Source organism: Oreochromis aureus, linkage group 3 (genome assembly GCF_013358895.1).
Source record: "Oreochromis aureus strain Israel breed Guangdong linkage group 3, ZZ_aureus, whole genome shotgun sequence".
NCBI lineage: Eukaryota > Metazoa > Chordata > Actinopteri > Cichliformes > Cichlidae > Oreochromis > Oreochromis aureus.
Window position 1 is genome coordinate 2,758,000 of NC_052944.1, and position 19,425 is coordinate 2,777,424.

Consider the following 19,425-nt stretch of genomic DNA (forward strand, 5'->3'; position numbering starts at 1 on the left):
GGGAAAAGAAATAATAAAGAGATGACTATTATGCCTAGTGGGAGGGGCAATGGGGTATAAAAGAGGCTGTCAGGGCCTACCTGGGGAGTTGGTGAGATGTTACAGAGAGGGTAACATGCAGACCGTGTTTTGTATAGAGATGTTTGTTTTGTGTTGAATTAAGTTAGTTTTCTATTTTCTTTGTAAATAACCTTTTGTGCACTTGGGAGGCCGGCAGAATAAACTATCCACACTGAATGCTTCCTGACTACGCCTGCATTTGTTTGTTTAAGAGAGGACCCCGCGACAATTGTTGATGATATTGTTTTATGATGCACTATACTGCTGAGTTAAGAAGAGAATACTGTGTGCAGAGAGTCAGGGCCTTTCTGTTCTGATAGCAGAAAAACAAGGAGCCGAGGTCATAACTTAGGCGCCGTGTGAGAGGAAGAATGTGAATGTTTAGGTTTTTATGACTAGATGGAGGGGCTGAAGCTATAAGAATGGGAGGAATGCTCAGACACTTCAAGATCAGGCGGACACCCTCCCGCGCTCATCTCCCCTCCGGAGGGTTTATGCTCAAAAGTGTTGCATGGAATAATAAGATTTGTATGGAATAAAAGATTGTTGATTGAGCATTTATACACCGAGTATTGTCCTTCCTTCAGCCCAAAGATTAAAAGAATTGGGAGATTTTAACAAAATCTAGTAAAATAAATTTCTGTTAAAAGTCACTCAGCCTCCAGTTTGTGGTTCTGCACTTGAGTCCTTTTCATGGGCCATTGAGCCCTGACACTTGGGTTATAACTGAGTGCAGGTTTTATAGAGAAACATTTGATTTAATTGTTTTATTTATACAGCACCAAATCAATAAGTGACATTTCACATGTTACATAAACAACACTATGGAGCCAGTAATGAATAAATATGTAGAATAAATGAAAGAATTTCAAGTATAAAAGTCTTTTTTTCAGTCCTCCAAATAACAACAACAACAGTCACCCCAATGTGCTTTATATTGTAAGGTAAAGAACCTACAATAATACAACAGACAAAAACCCAACTATCTTTTTGTTGCCTGAAAACTGAAGGCTCTGCCTCCCATTCTACTTTTAAATACTCTAGGAACAGCAAGTAGGCCTGCAGAGCGAGAGCGAAGTGCTCTAATAGGGTGATATGGTACTACAAGGTCATTAAGATAAGATGGGGCCTGATTATTTAAGACCTTGTATGTGAGGAGCAGGATTTTGAATTCTGGATTTAACAGGAAGCCAATGAAGGGAAGCCAAAACAGGAGAAATCTGCTCTCTCTTTCTAGTCCCTGTCAGGACTCTTGCTGCAGCATTTTGGATTAACTGAAGGCTTTTCAGGGAGTTTTTAGGACATCCTGATAATAGTGAATTACAGTAGTCCAGCCTGGAAGTAATAAATGCATGAACTAGTTTTTCAGCATCACTCTGAGACAGGATATTTCTAATTTTAGAGATGTTGCACAAATGGAAGAAAGCAGTCTTACATATTTGTTTAATATGTGCGTTGAAGGACATGTCCTGGTCAAAAATGACTCCAAGGTTCCTCACAGTGTTACTGGAGGCCAAGGTAATGCCATCCAGAGTAAGAATCTGCTTAGATACCATATTTCTAAGATTTTCAGGGCCGAGTACAATAACCTCAGTTTGATCTGAATTAAGAAGCAGGAAGTTAGCGGCCATCCAGGTCTTTATGTCTTTAAGACATTCCTGCAGTTTAACTAATTGGTGTGTGTTACCTGGCTTCATGGATAGATAGAGCTGCGTGTCATCTGCATAGCAGTGAAAATTTATGCTATGTCTTCTAATGATGCTGCCTAAGGGAAACATGGTAATGGGAGTGTTGCCAGCAGAAAGCTGAAGTGGAATCTCCCAGAAAGCTGCAGAAGAAAGACACGAGCTGAAATGCTGGATTTCAGTCAAATAAGGAGAACTGTGGCTTTTCTTCAACTTTTGACCAATCACCTTAGTGTCCTGTTTATCAACCATAATACAAAGCATTTACTGTCTGGGCATTCTGCTGTTTGGGGCTCCAAACAGCAGAAAGAAATGGCAGCCATTTTTTTTTAAAACTTTCCTTCAAATGGTAAATAGATTTAAGAAAAAACTGTTTGATCATATTTGTAACATGTCCCAAAATGTTGTTAGGCGGTCGCACTTTCCTCCTCCTCTCCTCTCCCTTAGCTTCCCTGCTTAGCCTCTTGTGTCCTTGTCTAGTCTCGTGTTTTTTGTATTACTTTTCCCTGGAACACTCTCTCACAGTCTGTTCTCTAAAACCTAAAAGAGGAACTATGGATTTGACCAACTGGTCTCCGAATGCAATTGACACCCCTCTCTCAACGAGAAGTCTGGGCTTGGGTGAGCCTGAGTGCTGAAGATATCTACCTATTCGGAACCATGATAACAGGGTTCTTGCTGATCGGAGCTGGCTTGGCCCTGGCTTATCGAAGAATTAAGGAAGCGGAACCGGCTGTTCAAACCCCCACAAGGCTGCCCGCTGGGACTGAAACGATGGGACGAGGCGTGAGTTTCTCAAAATGGGCTCATTGAGTGCAGCATGGATAAGATCTTGGAAACGCTCACTGCGGTCGTGAGTTCTCAGAACCTGCCCTTTGAGCACAAGAATGACAACATCACGGAGCGTAAGTTTGATAACATCATAGGAAGCTCACGGCTCTCCAACGGGAGATTGAGAGACCAGTGTTGGACTGTAGAACAGCTTTGAAATTCTTATGAGTTGTTCGCACTAAAGTAAAAACCACCATCACTTCATGCGGAGACCCCTTCGGCGCCAGCTGCGGTCTCAAGGCTGGAGCTGAACAACAACACCCTGATAACGACTGTGTTTAGACTGTTCTTCCCTTTCTATGCAAGGCCACCTGGGTTGGCTGGAAGACTGTTTACTGAGCCTGGCAGGGCGAAGGACACTGTCTCAGCTGAACTATGGACACACACACACACACGCACACAGACATATATATACACATGCAGACGTACACTCATCCCCCCTCCCCCCTCCAAACGCCTTCGACGCTTATTCCCCTCCGATGCTGACGGTGGATCAAGGAGACCAGCGCATAGGCTGCAGGCCCGGATGTACTGTCTACATCGGCTGTCTCTCACCCTTTACCCACCCCTGCTGCTTGTCATGTGTTTCTTTGGTGTATTAAGAGTTTTTTCATGTGCAGAGGTGTTTTTTTCTGTTCTCAAACTGATCTCCCTGTTGGAGCTCAGTCTGAGGGGAGTTATTTTTTCTCCTTATCTTTCCTCATGTGGTGCTTTTTCCATGTTATACCTCTCTGACCTGTCTTCCCCATGTGATGTTTGTGTAATGTATGTATGGTCGGATGGGTAAGACGGCGCTGGCACGGCTGGCAGCCTTAACCCAATTTCCCTCGGGATGAATAAAGGATAATCAATCAATCAATCAATCAATCAATAGGTCGGCAGCCTTAACATGAAATTTCCCCTTGTGGGACTAATAAAGGTATATCAAATCAAATCAAATAAAACAGCTCTAAAACCAATCGGACAATATAAATCTGTAAAATGGGCAGAAAACCTGCTGCTGGTCCCATTTTAATCAAACCAAACCAAAGAGCAGATATTCATGTGTACACAGGAGGTTATTTGTGCAGATGCATAAAACACATATAAACTGTTGGCTTTCTGCAGTCTCTCACTCCTGAAAGTTTTGACAAGTGTTTTGGATTTATTATTTATATGGATGGTAATGGCACCTGTGTAATGTTAACTAATGTTTTTATTGTTTAGTGTTTTTTGTTTAGTCATTCCCTGACTTACCTTTGGGTTCTGGGATGATGTTATTTAAATTCTCCAACAGGTCATTCCTGTTTATGCTCCCCAAAAGATTTTTAGTGACCTCAAAAGTGTTGATAGAGTAGGTATGAAACATCAGATCCACTATGTCCGTCCTCTCTGCATTCTCCAGCTCACTCGCTGGGATTGCTGGTAAACCTTCTACAGACCCATAGTTCTTCAGATGCCACTTAAATTCTTCAAACTCTTCACGTTGCAAATCCTTCAAAGTCCCCAGAAGGATTTGTTTAGGTGTCGTCATCTTTTACCCTGTAAGGATCCGATAAACACAAAGAGGGTAAAAACAGCTGGAGAGGTAATTGTTTGATTTATCAGAATTTAACATGATTCTAACAGCAGTTCAAGTTTAAGTTTTATTACAGTTTTATGCAGGCAGAGATGGACAGTAATGTGTTGCTTGTAATGCGTTACTGTAATCCGATTACTTTTTTCAAGTAACGAGTAAAGTAAGGGATTACTATTGCAAAAAAGGTAATTGGATTACTGTTACTTTCCCGTAAGCACGCTGTGTTACTGCGTTACTAAAACCGTGATTTTTTTGTGAGAGTGTCTCATGACAGTGACGTAAGCGAGTGCGACATTCGTGGCAACAGCTGTGTGCAGATCAACAATGGATAATATATCGAGTACGGGAGAGAGTATGAGCGTGCAACGTTTAAAGCGTGGAAGTACTGACCTTACTTTGAGTTTGATTCCGTAAAACGTGACAAAAACATTAGCGTCTGCTGTTCACTGCGTGGGAAGAAAACTTCTTTTTACAGCGAAAAAAACCCTAAACTTCCGAGCAAGCACCGAGTGAGCTGCCAGGGAAACTAGCGGATTCTTCCACTGACCACTGAACACCTGCACCAGGGCAAACCTCCGCCTGCTTTACAGGTGAAAATAGAGCAACAGGAACGCTGAGTCTTTGAGTTTATTTATTTTCTGCTGTGTTTCACTTGCATTTATTTGAAAGAGTGAGTGTAAACACAAAAAACTATTTTATTTTATGTGCTGGAATGTGCAGAAAATAGGTTTAAATGTTAAACAAATTTCTTCCAGTCAGAGAATGTTGCATATAATTAAATTTTTGCTTGATGCATAAAGTTAAAAGATTAAAACTAATAAAACAAGTTTTAAAAAGAGACTTTTTCATTTGATCACATTTTATATGATGGATGATAGGTTCGTAGCTTGAACCTATTCGCGGGAACGTTGAAGGCAATGTAATTACACAGCAAGCAAGACACAAGTAGGCAAAGTTCTTCATGTTTCTCGTGCACGGGAGAGAACCGGACAAACGCCGTTCCTTCGCTTGACCCCAGTTGCTCTCGTCCGCTCTCCCGTAACACTGCTCTTTTATTGTGGTTACATGAATATGCATAGGTTCATTAACATGTGACGTATACATACACACAAAGAGTACCTTGCCTGTGGTTTTGTAAGTGTGTGTGTGTGTGTGTGTGTGGTGTGTATGTGTGGGGTCAAAGCATGACCCCATATATGACTTCCCTAAACCTGCTGGCCTGGAAGTCCAGCAGTTCATCTAAACAAAAGGCACTTAGACTAAGACAGATATAGATACGTTTATCCTACCATAAAACAATAAGACAAGGCACAACCTCTCCCATGCTCCCTGAGTGTGGGTATAAAACCAGAACACTCTGGAATGCACACAAAGCCTTTTACAGCCTACTGAAGATCACACATCCTATCACTACACAATCGATTATACACCTCTAAGCATATATGGTTAAATATTTCTAAGCATAAATGACAATCAACAATACAAAACCTAACAATGGATTATGCAGAAAAAGTAGAACTGGGCTGAAAGATCTATTGCTTTATCACCTATTCAGGTTGTAAATCGTGTTTTTAAAAAGTACGAAGTAACTAATTACTTTTGAAAATAAATACTCAGTAAAGTAACAGGATTACTTTTGGGGGGAAGTAATCAGTAATTAGTTACTGATTACTTTTTTCAAGTTACTTGACCAACACTGTATACAGGTAATAATGGCACATCACTACCACCAATGAATTTCTAAGGCTCTGATGCAACAAAGTTGCACATAGACAAACAAACATTGTACATAAAGTAACACATGGATAAAATATAAAACAAACTATATAAATAAAGAAAATATATAAACGAAATATATGCACTACCCGCCAAACGTTTTAGAACACCCCAATTATTCCAGTGTTTTATTGAAAATATCCAGTTTAATGTCTCATTGCAGTCTGAAATGAAAGCATAGTACAAATAAGCAATTGGAGTTCAAATAAATCATGAAATACATTTATAGACCAAAGTTTATTCTAAACCTTTGGCTGAACACACCCGTGGCATTCTGTCTACAATAGAAATCAAATATTCTCCCACAACTGTAGCAGATGTTCCCATAAATGTGGACCTTGTAGGCTGCTTTGCTTTCACTCTTCTGTCCAGTTCAAACCAGCTCGATGGGGTTTCAGTCTGGAGACTGTGCTTCATGTTTTCAAGCTCACCATCTTGTTCTTTGTTCCTGAGGTAGTTCTGGTGTAGCTTGGAGTTATGTTTTGGGTCATTATCTTGCTGTAGGATGAACCCCTGACCAACCAGAGGGACCTGGATGGTGCTGCAGGATGCTGTGGTAGCTGTTTCGGTTCAGGGAGCCTCTCACTCTGCACAAGTCACCGGCTGTGAAATTGGACGGTCTAGCCTTCTGATTAACGTTGTTTTTAATGTTGGAATTTATTCATTGCTTTAATTTTTTTTTTTATTAATATTGTTGTTAATTGTTTTGTTGTTGTTTTCTTCTTTCTAAAGATGAAACTAAAGTGAAGCTCGTTGGTTTTCTGCTTCTCAGTCTCAGTTTACAGATCTGCTTTTCATTGTTTGTTCAGAGCACTGTATTTCTAAACAGTGCTACATAAAATGATTATGATTGACATTACTTTAATTATTCATTTTCTTATTTTTGTCACAGTAGTGTGAAAAACAGGATGTGTGGCCCAACCACAAAGAGGAAGAGCTAAAATTCTTTAGAGTCACCTAAGTTGCTACAGAAACAGAAACCGATTCAAATTTGATCCTCAGCTACTGAGATACAGAAACATGAAGTACAGCAGAGTCTGTGGGTACCTGCAGAGCTGCATGCAGATCCTGAAATATCGCCCTGATCATCAGCAGCCCCTCTCTCATCCCTGTGCACTTTTATCCACCCTCCAAACACCAGTCGGATCAAGAACCACACCCAGACCAGCTGAACACCAAGTACAACACACACACATGCGCGCACACACACACACACACACACACACACACACACACCTAAACCTTCAGCTCCAAATAAACAGCTCCTGATTTCCAGCTCGCTCACACTCTGACAGCAGAAAAACAAGAACGTGGAGCAGCACTCACCTCGTTTTCATCCTCGTTGTGAAATGAGACGTTGACTCAAACACTTCCTCTTATGTACAGACCTGCTCCTCCTGTTTCCGGTTACAAAAAAGAACAAGACTACATTCAGTGTCTGTGTCAAAAATCAGCCTCTTACAGAGCAAAGATGAGTTTTATCGTCATTGTAAACAAAGGCTTGAAACCAAACTGAAAGCACTGCTGAACAGAAACACTGTTAGAATAAAAGCACAATAAAAAAGGTTGAAGAAGCTTCTTGGATGAGAGATGAAACGTCTTCAAGCAACTCAAAGAAGTCCAGACGTTTGTTTTCGAGGCTCCTTAGACTACAGTGACCTGGATGACTGAGAACCTTCACAGACAATAAAACAGTTTGTTCTATTCAATCATAAATAAACAGAATAAATACACAGGCATTAATCCTAATAACACCAGCTTTAACAATGGCCCAGGCAGCCATTGGATCATAATAGAAGTAGACTGATACATAATAGGGACTATTGATTTTGCACCTAAGGTGAAAAATGAGCTCGTCTGTACACACATAAGATAAGATACCTTTATTAGCCCCACAAGAGGAAATTTCATGTTAAGGCTGCCGACCTATTGCACGCAATGGCGGCGCCATCTTACCCTCCGACCATACATTCATTACACAAACATCACATGGGGAAGACAGGTCAGAGAGGTATAACATGGAAAATGCACCACATGAGGAAAGATGAGGAGAAAAAAATAACTCCCCCCAGACTGAGCTCCAACAGGGAGATCAGTTTGAGAACAGAAAAAAACACGTCTGCACATAGCACATGAAAAAAACTCTTAATAAACCAAAGAAACACATGACAAGCAACAGGGATGGGTAAAGGGTGAGAGACAGCCGATGTAGACAGTACATCTGGGCCTGCGGCCAGTGTACTGTATGTTTACTTCCTGCACAGCTCTCTCTCTCTCAGTGTACTTCAAGAACAGTTTACCTTCAAAAATCTGTTTTCTGCATTATTCACTGCTTATTACGCACCAGTCTGCTGTTGTGTTCACTGCTGTCGGCCTCCGAAAACAAAGCCTCATTTCTGCTGTTCAATACTGAAGAAATTGAAACCTTTTAAAATGATGACAGATTACAAACTCTCAGCTGTGTCTGTAATCAAACCTCTGTAACTTTGCTTCACTTCAGCAGCATCAGCTCATGTTCACATGTTGATTCATGGTTTGCTTCAGTTTTTGATCGACTGCAGAATATTTTGAAGGTTATCTGCTATAAAAAGCCAGAAGAGGAAAATCTGCTTCATGTGTTTCTGTTTGATCCTCAGTGACTTTGACACAAAGGCCTCTGCTGTGATGATCACACCTCTGATCAAGTCTCACAGTGTCAGCTTTGTTTTTATACATATGGATATGTGCTGATAAATGATCAGAATTAGAATATTTCCCACTGTCTGCTGTGTGCCGTGACCTTTGACCTGCTAAAGACAGTCAGCTGTGGATTATTCATTGTTGTGTCTGATACTTAGAACTGTGAGGAAGAACACTACACAGTTAATCAGGGTCCCCTCTCTGAATCAGGAAAGGTGGGCAGGCTGCGTGCAGGGCCGCGGGCCATACGTTGAGTCTCACTGTTTGAAATGTGAACATTGTTCTGCTGCAGTCAATGGACTAAACCAGAGAAGAAGAAAACAGACTTTACCATGAAGATCCTCAGTGTGGATCAGTATAATATCAGCCTGATGTCTGCAGTTTAGTGTCAGCACAACTTTCACATCATATTCATCTCAGCACAACTAAAACATGCTGACTGACCTCAGAGTTTCAAGTCCACATCCTGGACTCTCCAGGAAACCACACAGATGCTTCACTCCTGAATCCTGCAGGTTGTAGTTGTAGCTCAGGTCCAGCTGTCTCAGATGGGAGGGGTTGGACTTCAGTGCTGCTGCCAGATAATCACAGCTGATCTCTGACAAACCACAGCTCCACAATCTGTATAAAGAATGAAAGATGCAAGTTTATTAGACAAAGTGCTTGAAATCATTCAGTGTTTCATCATCTGTTCAGAGCTGAAGAAGGTTCAGAATGTAGAAGTTTAGAAAATGGAAACTCCAAACAGCTGAAGCCAACAGGAAGCAGCTTCAAACAAACACAACAAGAGAAAAAACTCTGAATGTTTCACATTAAAGTCTTACATTTATCATAAAAACAGGACAAAGACTTGAAAAAGTCGTGTTTTTCCTTCCAGGAACCACAAGGCTTCACTTTTAAAGGTGAAGTGTGAAAGAAACGGACATATTTGAAGTCCAACACCTTTTTCCAGTCACATGATTAAAGCAGACAAACTACAAGCTCATTTTCATTCCAACAAGTCATCTTCTGACCTGGACTAACAACACTGGTCTCTATGTGCAGCTGGCTGTGAGACCAGTGCTCAGGGAGCGTCTACAAAGTGCAACACTGAAAGAACATCACACACTCATTTGCTTCCATCATCCAACCTGAAGAGGAAACAGAGACGGCTCCCCTTCAAAGTAAAAGCTGCTCCTTTTGGACACAGTATCAAAGAAAGTCTACAGTATAACATAGAAAACACAGAACAAAGTTTTGGTTGTTTTTAAATTGTGCAGAAATGAAACTACACTAAGCTCAATTATGTGACAGACATTTCATCCCATGTCAGTTTGGCCTCATCCTGGGCCGGATTATCCAGCACACACTCTGACCACAGGCCCAGGGGCCACGCACAGCTGGGCTCCATCCAAGAGACAGGAAACAAACCAACACAATAATAAAAAGCACCATGTGATCTTCTTACATCTTCAAGACAAACATAGTAAAAACATATTTGTTTCCTGATAAAATGATGTGACAGGTAGAACAGAGTAAAGTGGTGGTGTTACAGCCTTTCTCCCCTCTGCTGCCGAGGCTGTTAGTCTCTCCCAAACTCAGCTACAGGACTTCCAAATGAATGAAAGCAGCAGAAGTGGCTTTACAAATGAAAGAGGAAGAGGAGAAGAAGAGGAGAGGGAGGCCACCCTGACCATCACTCCAGCTGAAAATATCACACTTCCATTAAAGTTGGTGAGAAAATGTTGAGCAGGATGAGCTGCTGGCTAATCTGGAGGCTGTAGCAGCAGCTCACAGTCACAGTGGATTTCCACTCATGAAAAAGCTCTGGCTGCTTCATTTCTCATCTCATATCAGAGACTTTAGTGAAGCTGTACTGTGATGCTTCCATATTCCAGTGAGGCCTCCAGAATGATTTCAGCTGTTCTGTACACACACTGTGTGCCCTGTATGGCTCAAAGTCTCTGCAGCCCCTTTTTATCTGCTATCATCATCCTCATTCACATCCCTCACACACTCTACAGCCTCATCAGCACTGACTTCATCTTCACTGACTGATGGAGCACAACATGAACCTGTGGAGGCTGAAACACTGTCCTGTCAAACATCTCCCCGTCACCACTCCACTTCTGTCAGCCTTTAAATGAACCCTGCTCAAGTCTGTCACTTCTGTTTGGAGCCAAAAGGAAAAACTGTTGTTCAGTCGTTTGGAAAGACACAACATTTCTGAAAGCACTCAAACTTCTTCATGTTTGTCTTCAGACACATCCTGAACATTTAGGAACTAAAGAAAGTTTCAAACATCAATCAAAGACCTGAAATATAGAAAAACAACAACAGCCACAGTCAGTGAACTCACCTCAGAGTCTCCAGTCGACAGTTTGGACTCTCCAGTCCAGCACACAGAAGCTTCACTGATGAATCCTGCAGGTTGTTCCAACTCATGTCCAGCTCTGTCAGATGGGAGGGGTTGGACTTCAGAGCTGAGGCCACAACTTCACAGTGAGACTCTGAGAGTCGACACCAAGTCAGTCTGTAATGATAGAAAATATAAAATGTGTTATTATAAAAGCAGAAAATCTGCATTATAAACACAGACTGAATGTATATGAAGACAAAACAGAGTGAGGTCATAATCTGATGAATCTGCTCTTCACATCTGTGCTTCAGCTCCTCTTACTGTGTTTGACATGACACAACGATTGAGTCTCTCTCAGACCTGCAGACTTTTAATGAGAATCTTTGTTTGGCTTTAATCTGCAGATGAAGGAGGAAGATGGTGTCACATTTAGGCTTCCATAATGTCCACAGTCTGTCACTGAGATCTGATCCAGAGTCAGAGTGAAGACACACATTTGGACTGTTTCCTGTTTTGACTCCAGAACATTTTGAATGAGTTCAGCTCAGTGAAGAGTTCCAGCTGGAAAGATGATCTCTGTTTGCTACCTGCTGCTGTCAGGTACGACTGTTCACGTCCACACGCAGGAAAAACCTGCTGACTGTTACCAAACGGAGCAGAAATCTCATCACTGGACAATAATGATGAATGAACTCAGAGCTGCTGATATCAGATCTGATTTCAGGGGAACTAAACACAGAAATGATTGGCTCATTTTAGCTTTCTGAGCCATTATCTGCTGGTGTGTCGCTAGTTGGCAGAAAATGATTTGTATTCCTGTTCAGGGCTTCAGTGTTTATGAGTCCAGATCCAGGTGACAGCAAGTCAAAATGATGTTACCTGTCTGTGTCCAGCAGCAGCCTGTATTCACTTTGAATATTGTTATAACCTGACATGGATCAGTTTGTCTTTGATTGGTTTGTAAATGTCACTGTTTCCATTGGACCTGAGTGACAGTACAAAGACAGAGAGGGAGAGAAAGGAGAGAGAGGATGGAGACAGCAAAGAGAGAGCAAACACAAACAGGTGAGAGTGGACAGGTGACCAAGGTCAGCAACCAATCACAGAGCTTCTGTTTGACCCACAGTCACTGATGATGACTGCACATAACCAAGCAGTGTGTTACTCTGATATCAAATATGGATCCTGCTCTTATAATATTGATCATCAGATGATATTATTGTGTTATTTTGTAGCTGAATACGATGTTTGTGTGATTATCAGTGAAAGAAGCAGTGAGGAGGCTGGAGAGAGAGAGAGAGGACAGAGGGTGAAGTTAGAAACACTAAAAGGATTTTTCATGGATTTCATGGATGATTTGAGTGATTTCCAGCAGGACACTTAAACATGTCAGTGGACGTCCTAAAGAACATATTCACTGATATGAAACGTGTCATTGAACAGGATTAATATCAGTGGAAACATGGTGGAAACAGCTGTGACTGCATGGATGTGACACACTTCAAATCTGTTCTCCACTCTTGGATTTGGGATCCATGGAGCTGCTGCTGAGTCTGTACAATAAAGGATGGTGTGGAAGGTTGCAGCGTACGGACACAAACACTTTGTGCTTACAATCTGATTTTATTTTCAAAATTAAACTACTAACCTACACTGATCAATGATGTTAATGATCACATCTGGACTCACCCAGCCTTTTTGCAGTTCCTCACAGCTGGAATCAGTCTCTGTCGTCCCCGCTCTGATGTGTTGTACTTTTGCAGGTCCAACTCATCCAGAACCTCCTCTGACATCTGCAGCATGAAGGCCAGAGCTGAGCACTGGATCTCAGAGAGTTTCTTCTCTGACTTCAGGAACTCTTGGATCTCCTGAAATAATGAGAGGTGGTTCATCTCCATCAGACAGTGGAAGATGTTGATGCTTCTGTCAGGAGAGATTTTATCACTGTTCATCTTCTTCAGGTTGTTGATGACTCTCTGGATGGTTCCTGGACTGATCTCTGTCTGACCCAGCAGACCTACTAAGAGTCTCTGGTTGGACTCCAGACAGAGGCCATGAAGGAAGCGAACAAACAGGTCCAGGTGGCCATTTTTACTCTGGAGGGATTTCTCCATGACTCTCCTCAGAAATACATCAAGTGATTGGAGATCTTTGTTATCAAAAACACTGGAAATCATCTTGGTCAAAGATTTTGGTTTAAGGAAGTTCTTCACCACCTCTGTCTTCCTGCTGGTGAAACAGTGAAACATGTAGACAGCAGCCAGAAACTCCTGAATGCTCAGATGAACAAAGCAGTAGACTGGTTTCTGGAAGATCACACACTCTCTTTTGAAGATCTCTGTACAAACTCCTGAGTACACCGAGGCCTCTGTCACATCCAGACCACACTGCTCCAGGTCTTCTTGGTAGAACATGATGTTTCCTTTCTCCAGATGTTCAAACGCCAGCCTCCCCAGCTTCAGAAGAACTTCCCTGTCAGCCTCCGTCAGCTCCTGTGGACTCGTCTCATGTCCCTCGTGGTACTTGTTCTTCTTCCTCTTTGTCTGAACCAGCAGGAAGTGTGAGTACATGTCAGTCAGGGTCTTGGGCAGCTCTCCTCTCTGCTCTGTAGTCAACATGTGCTCCAGAACTGTAGCAGTGATCCAGCAGAAGACTGGGATACTACACATGATGTGGAGGCTCCTGGATGTCTTCATGTGGGAGATGATTCTGCTGGACAGCTCTTCATCACTGAATCTCCTCCTGAAGTACTCCTCCTTCTGGGCGTCAGTGAAGCCTCGCACTTCTGTTAGCCTGTCAACACATGTAGGAGGGATCTGATTGGCTGCTGCAGGTCGGGAAGTTATCCAGACGAGAGCCGAGGGAAGCAGATTCCCTGGATGAGGTTTGTCAGCAGCTGGCTGACTGATGACTTCTGTGTGACATCAGACAGCAGCTTCCTGTTGGTGAAATCCAATGAAAGTCTGCTTTCATCCAGGCCGTCAAAGATGAACAAAAGCTGAGAGACAGCCAGCTTCTCTGCTGTGACCTTCTGTAATGTTGGATGGAAAACATGGAGCAGCTCCAGAAGACTGTACTGCTCATCTCTGATCAGGTTCAGCTCCCTGAATGAAAGCAGAACCACCACACTGACATGTTGGTTCTCCAAGCCCTCTGCCCAGTCCAGAGTGAACTTCTGCACTGAGAAGGTTTTTCCAACACCAGCCACGCCGTTGGTCAGAACCACTCTGATGGGTCTCTGTTGGTCAGGTAAGGCTTTAAAGATGTCCTGGCACCTGATTGAGCGTCATGGAGGGCGCCCATCTTGGAAGCTGTCTCCAGCTGCCTCACCTCATGTTGGGTATGAACCTCTTCACTCTGTCCCTCTGTGATGTAGAGCTCAGTGTAGATCCTGTTGAGGAGGGTTCTACTTCCTGTTTCATCACTTCCTTCAGTCACACGCTCACATCTCCTCCTCAGACTGATCTTATGTTCATCTAAAACCTCCTGCAGACCAACATCTGCTGAAAAAAAGAAAAACAGAAAGAAAACTCTTCAATGTCTGAACAACACAAGAAGTCCAGTTTTCAGAAATGAGTCCATCAGCAGACAGATGTTCAGTCTTACTTTGTCCACAGCTGCTCTGACTGGCTGTCTGCAGTCCAGCTCTGCTTCTGGATCTTTCTCCACACTGTGCAGAAGCTCTGATGGTGACACAGAAAAGTCAAAGTGGAGATACTTCTGTGCACCTTTGATTAGACTCATTATAAAAAGGAAAAGTTTGAACACAGTCATGTTTCCAGTTCACTGACTTCCATTTATTCCATGGACACTCACTCTAACCTGAACCACAGCTACAACCCAACATTGTTGAGGCCTCATCTCCTCCTTTCCTGACTGTAGAGCTTAAATATGCAACAACCAACAAATAAAAGAATTTGGTTCATTTCAAAGAAATTCACACGGTGACCAAGTAAAGTAACCGTAGTAAAGGAGACAACATCCCGTTGATGGTGGGATTATTTGAAAGATTTGCTTTAGTCACGTCACCAAATGCAGTTGAACCACCCGTGGATCCATGTTTGACCATCTACCACTCTGAGCTCTGCTTTTAATCATTTTATTATCATCATCATTCATTCATTCATTCTTTGGAGGGGGCTATTTCCTAATGCCGCCCTAATAAGGTGATGTTCAAGGGAAATATAACAGAAACTCTTTCAGTGTTATTCATGAATAAATTAACAGATAAACTGTGAAGAAGAAAACTGAGATTTAAAGGAGAGAGTGAGAAACTTGATCATCCATCCTCATAATCCATGTTTATCAGTATCTGCTGTGACCATCCTGCAGTAATAACTACAAGTCTACATTTCTGTGACTGTTGATCAATCACAGCAGGAATCTGAGCTCATCTCTGCACACAGAGCAGCTTCAGCTCTGGGATAAACTGCTCGCTTCACGTCCTTCTCAGCTCACAGACACTCATCCTCATATTTTCCTTCAACATTTGATGGTATAATTCATCTGAGTTTACACTTTATCTGCATAAATACAGAAAAACAGGCCCAAACACCATAAACCATCAGTTTCACCATGTAGAATATATTGTTGTTTCCTTGCTTTTAATTCAGAGAAAACTCTGATTTTGATTTTCTCTGTTCTCTTTGCCACAGCCCATCCCAGCAGCAGCTGAAGCAGCTGACTGTCACAACACTGAACAACCTGGCTGGCACACATGTTAATGTTAGCCATTTAAATATTAGCAGTTAGCTGAGGCCACAAGAAGAAGAGGCCCTAGAAGAACAATGGATGATAAGATTAGATTTTCAAGACTAGGCAGAGACGTGTTTTCCTTTACTGTCTCTTACAGAGGAGGGAGCAGATACCAGACGAGGTCACGGAGGTGCGGGAGGATTCGCAGCAGACAGCAAGACTGCCACGTCCATGCGAGAGAGCGATGGCTACGATAATCTCTCTTTTGTCTCACTATATAATGTTGTACAGCCCATTTGAGGGTTATCTCTCTGTGGACCAGATGCTTGATTTCACACAGAGGTCCACCAACTGAATTTGATCAGTTATGGAACGATTTACCTCGACAGGCTCCTTCACTCGCTGCTTTTAAACCTCCTTTAAAACACACTTTTACTCCCTGACCTTTGACCCAGTGTGACATGTTGACTCACTACCTCAGACAGCTTAAAAATAGTCTTTTGTTTTTGGTGCTGCCTAAAAGAACCGTAAAATATCTGTCCTATATACAGTTATGTTCATATATTTTTGTACTACATCAGGAAACTCAAAAATATAGTTTGTAATATTTTAGTCCTTATTTTTAAAACTGTTTTTGTCATTTTTCTTCTCCCATTGCATCAAAAGTCATTATTTACACTGAATAAATGAGTCAGCAGCTCTCTTACATTGTTGCTGCAGGTTCATTACTGAACTGTCGAGGTTCTCCTTTGGACCAGTCACTCCTCACAGACACACAGCTGGATGCTGCAGATCCTGCTCCATCCTCTTCCTCCATCTTCTTGATGTCAGGGTGGAGTTAGTCTGAGAGGTAAACACACACACTCAGAGGTGCTGTTGTACTGGAAGCATCACACTGACGGGTTTCTAAAGTTCTCATTGATCATTTCATGGAGTTTCTGTGGTAAACACTGTCCTGTGACGTATGTGTTATGGTGAGGGTCATGAGGGCTAACCAGCCCCACTCCTTACTCCTCATATTTCAGCCTGAAGCACAAGAACAGCCTCAACCTAACCAGGAGGCTGTAACCTCAAAGGGACTTCATGGTTAGAAATAAAGGTTCAGTGAAATGAAGCAGATCATAAAAACATGAGTTCCAACTTTAAAAGAAGCATCCACACGATGACGGCACAGCAGAGGAGCACTTTCTCTAACACACTGATTCAGTTCCACTGACACAAGGACACACACAGGAAGGCACACACACACACACAAGCCTTTATAAGAAACAACACAATCATCTGCGCTTGTCAATCCAAGTCCTTAGCCCATGAGCCCGTGGTATCAGAGCACAGATATTCCCTTACTTTGAAAAAATAAAGACAGTTTTCAGAACAGACCTGATGTTTATGCTACAGCCTGTTTACCAATATAATCAATATCAGATATCAGAGCAACAGAAACCTCGGTGATCAGGACGCTGGGACTGAGAACAGGAAGTGGCTCAAACGTCACAGTTTCATGACGTCAGCCTGAACTCCACTCACCGAGTTTCTGTCACCATTGTAGTTTTTAAAGTCTCGTGATAAAGGCGGGTCTTTCTGTGAATCCACATGCTCATTGGCTAATAGCTCGAGATTGACACATCGTTATCCAATGAGCGTGCGGGAACTTCCGACATAAAGTTGTTTCCTTTGAAAAACCAAAGTCTGATTATTTTTGCCTCCACTGACGGAGCCTGTTGTTCCCGCCACAGAGACACAGTAATGTCAGAGCGGTGTTAACACTCACCCTGCCTCAGCACAGCTCTCACTCTCCTCCTGCTCTCTCACACTAAACGGAGGCTCAGCTAAACTCACTTCCTCTCTACTTACAGGAAACCAGCGCTCAGAGGAGCCTACCGGCCTCACGTTTCACCCACAGACACGAACAGCGTGGAATTATTTTATGTCATAAGAAGAAACATATTCATGTTAACACTCACCTGCCTCGAGGCTAAACATCAACAGAACACGTGAAGCCACACAGAGTTTGTATGTCGAGGTGGGTAGGAGGGTTTGAGGGTTTGGGGAGGGGTCAGAGGGAAGAGGTCTCTCAGTCTGGACAATCCACATTGATGGCGTTGCATCTTTCAACGTGTTTGTGGGTCGATTTGGATGCTCCAGGTGTGAGAGCAGCCACTCAGCCTCTACTGCAGATGTGTGTCACAAGTTCATCTAGTAGTAGGCTATGGCACTTGGCCACAGGTGGCAGCAGTGGACTGACCTCCATTTGAGACTGCTCCAGCTGCTATGTGATAGTCCAGCTGCAAACTGAAGATCATATGCAAGTTTTGGAAATTAAACTGTACAATATAAAGCGCCTTGAGGCGACTGTTGTTGTAATTTGGTGCTATATAAATAAAATTGAATTGAAATTCAGAATATTCTTAACTTAGCTTTAAAACCAACCCAATCTAACTCTCCTCCACACTCAAAAACAAAGACAAACCAACTGACACATCTGAGTCCCTCACTTTCTTCAATCCACTCACTCTCACAAGCTCCACTTAGTCACACTGGCTCTGTTTATTACTAATTACTCCCCAGAAACACTTCCGTTTTATTTTTTCCTATTTGTGTTTTTGTTTTTTGTGCTTTTGCAGCGTTTTTTTTTTTTTTTTTTATTGCTGGTGTTTTCTTAAGTTGCAGTCCGTTTGGCCTCTCAGGGCCACTGTAAAAGGCCAAAAATAAATACATAACATCATTTCAGTCAGTTTAAAGGTTTATTTGCAAGACACAAAAACAAAAGAAATTAAAAGTTACAAGTATATTGTACATGAAACAGGAATTCAAACGTGGCTCAGATGTGTGTCACAAGTTCATCTGGCTGTAGGCTATGGCACTTGACCACAGGTGGCGGTAACTGCCTTGACTCCATTTGAGTGCACACAAAGTAAACTGCACACTTTAGTTGTGAAGCGAAAACGCTGAAATCGCAGTAATAACACGTACGAGGGGAACGATCACGAAGACAAGATGCTCCTGATCGTTGCTCTTGCTGTCCTGTGAACAGCATCTGCGTGGTGTTAATTGTTTGCTTTTGTTTTGGCGATCGCCCCGTGAATGAGAATATGACCAGGTAAACCCGCCACATTTTTAAATAGTTTGTCGTTCAACAGCAACAAGACTGACGGAGTGTGTTTGAGGAAACCTCACAAATGTCACACATGAAATATTTGGTGTTTATTTGCTGGTTTGTCGGTAGCACCTCCTTCAAAGTGAGTCTACCACACATCTGTTTGACCAACGCCAGTTGATTTGGATCACCGGTCCAAACAATTTGAACGATTGTTATGTTTCCTTTTGTGTTGAGTTTGACTGATATTTGCTGGATAGCAAATGTTTTAAAGCTATGCAGCCTTTATCTGTACATAGCAGTTAAACTGTTTAGATCAATCTTTATTGATAATATACATTGTTTATTTATGAATTACTGTGTACAGAAGAATAAGTTAATGTATTAAGATAAACTGGCTGAAAGTTTTGTATTATTCTTGTGATTTTTTTTATTGGCCCTGTTGATTATTCAATTACACTGATTTCCTTTTCTTTTCTTTTTTTATGTTTGTTAGAAAATTTACTGTTTATTTAAGTTTTTTAAGTCAGTCTCCATAATCTTTTTTTTTTTTGATTTCCCGCCTGTCCTGTTTGGTTCTCTTGCCATCAGAATTATTGTCTAAAGGCAAAGAAAGATGCCCAATGGATTTACATCCCAGCCTATTGGTCTATTTGATTCACCTTTGCTTTTATTGTTTATTTTATTTTATTTTCACTTGCTGAAC

The 19,425-nt window shown here is 42.0% G+C and overlaps 1 long non-coding RNA gene across 2 annotated transcripts; it reads right to left on the reverse strand.

Moving 5' to 3' along the window:
* Nucleotides 1–14,376: 14,376 nt before the first annotated feature.
* Nucleotides 14,377–18,175, reverse strand: LOC120438746. Of its 2 annotated transcripts, none has more exons than XR_005612098.1 (4): nucleotides 17,587–18,175; nucleotides 16,330–16,465; nucleotides 14,534–14,610; nucleotides 14,377–14,430 (listed from the first exon to the last, which is right to left on the reverse strand). It is a non-coding gene; the product is annotated as an uncharacterized LOC120438746 (long non-coding RNA). The 2 variants fall into 2 exon arrangements; XR_005612099.1 differs by lacking the exon at nucleotides 17,587–18,175 and adding an exon at nucleotides 17,394–17,579.
* Nucleotides 18,176–19,425: the final 1,250 nt, after the last annotated feature.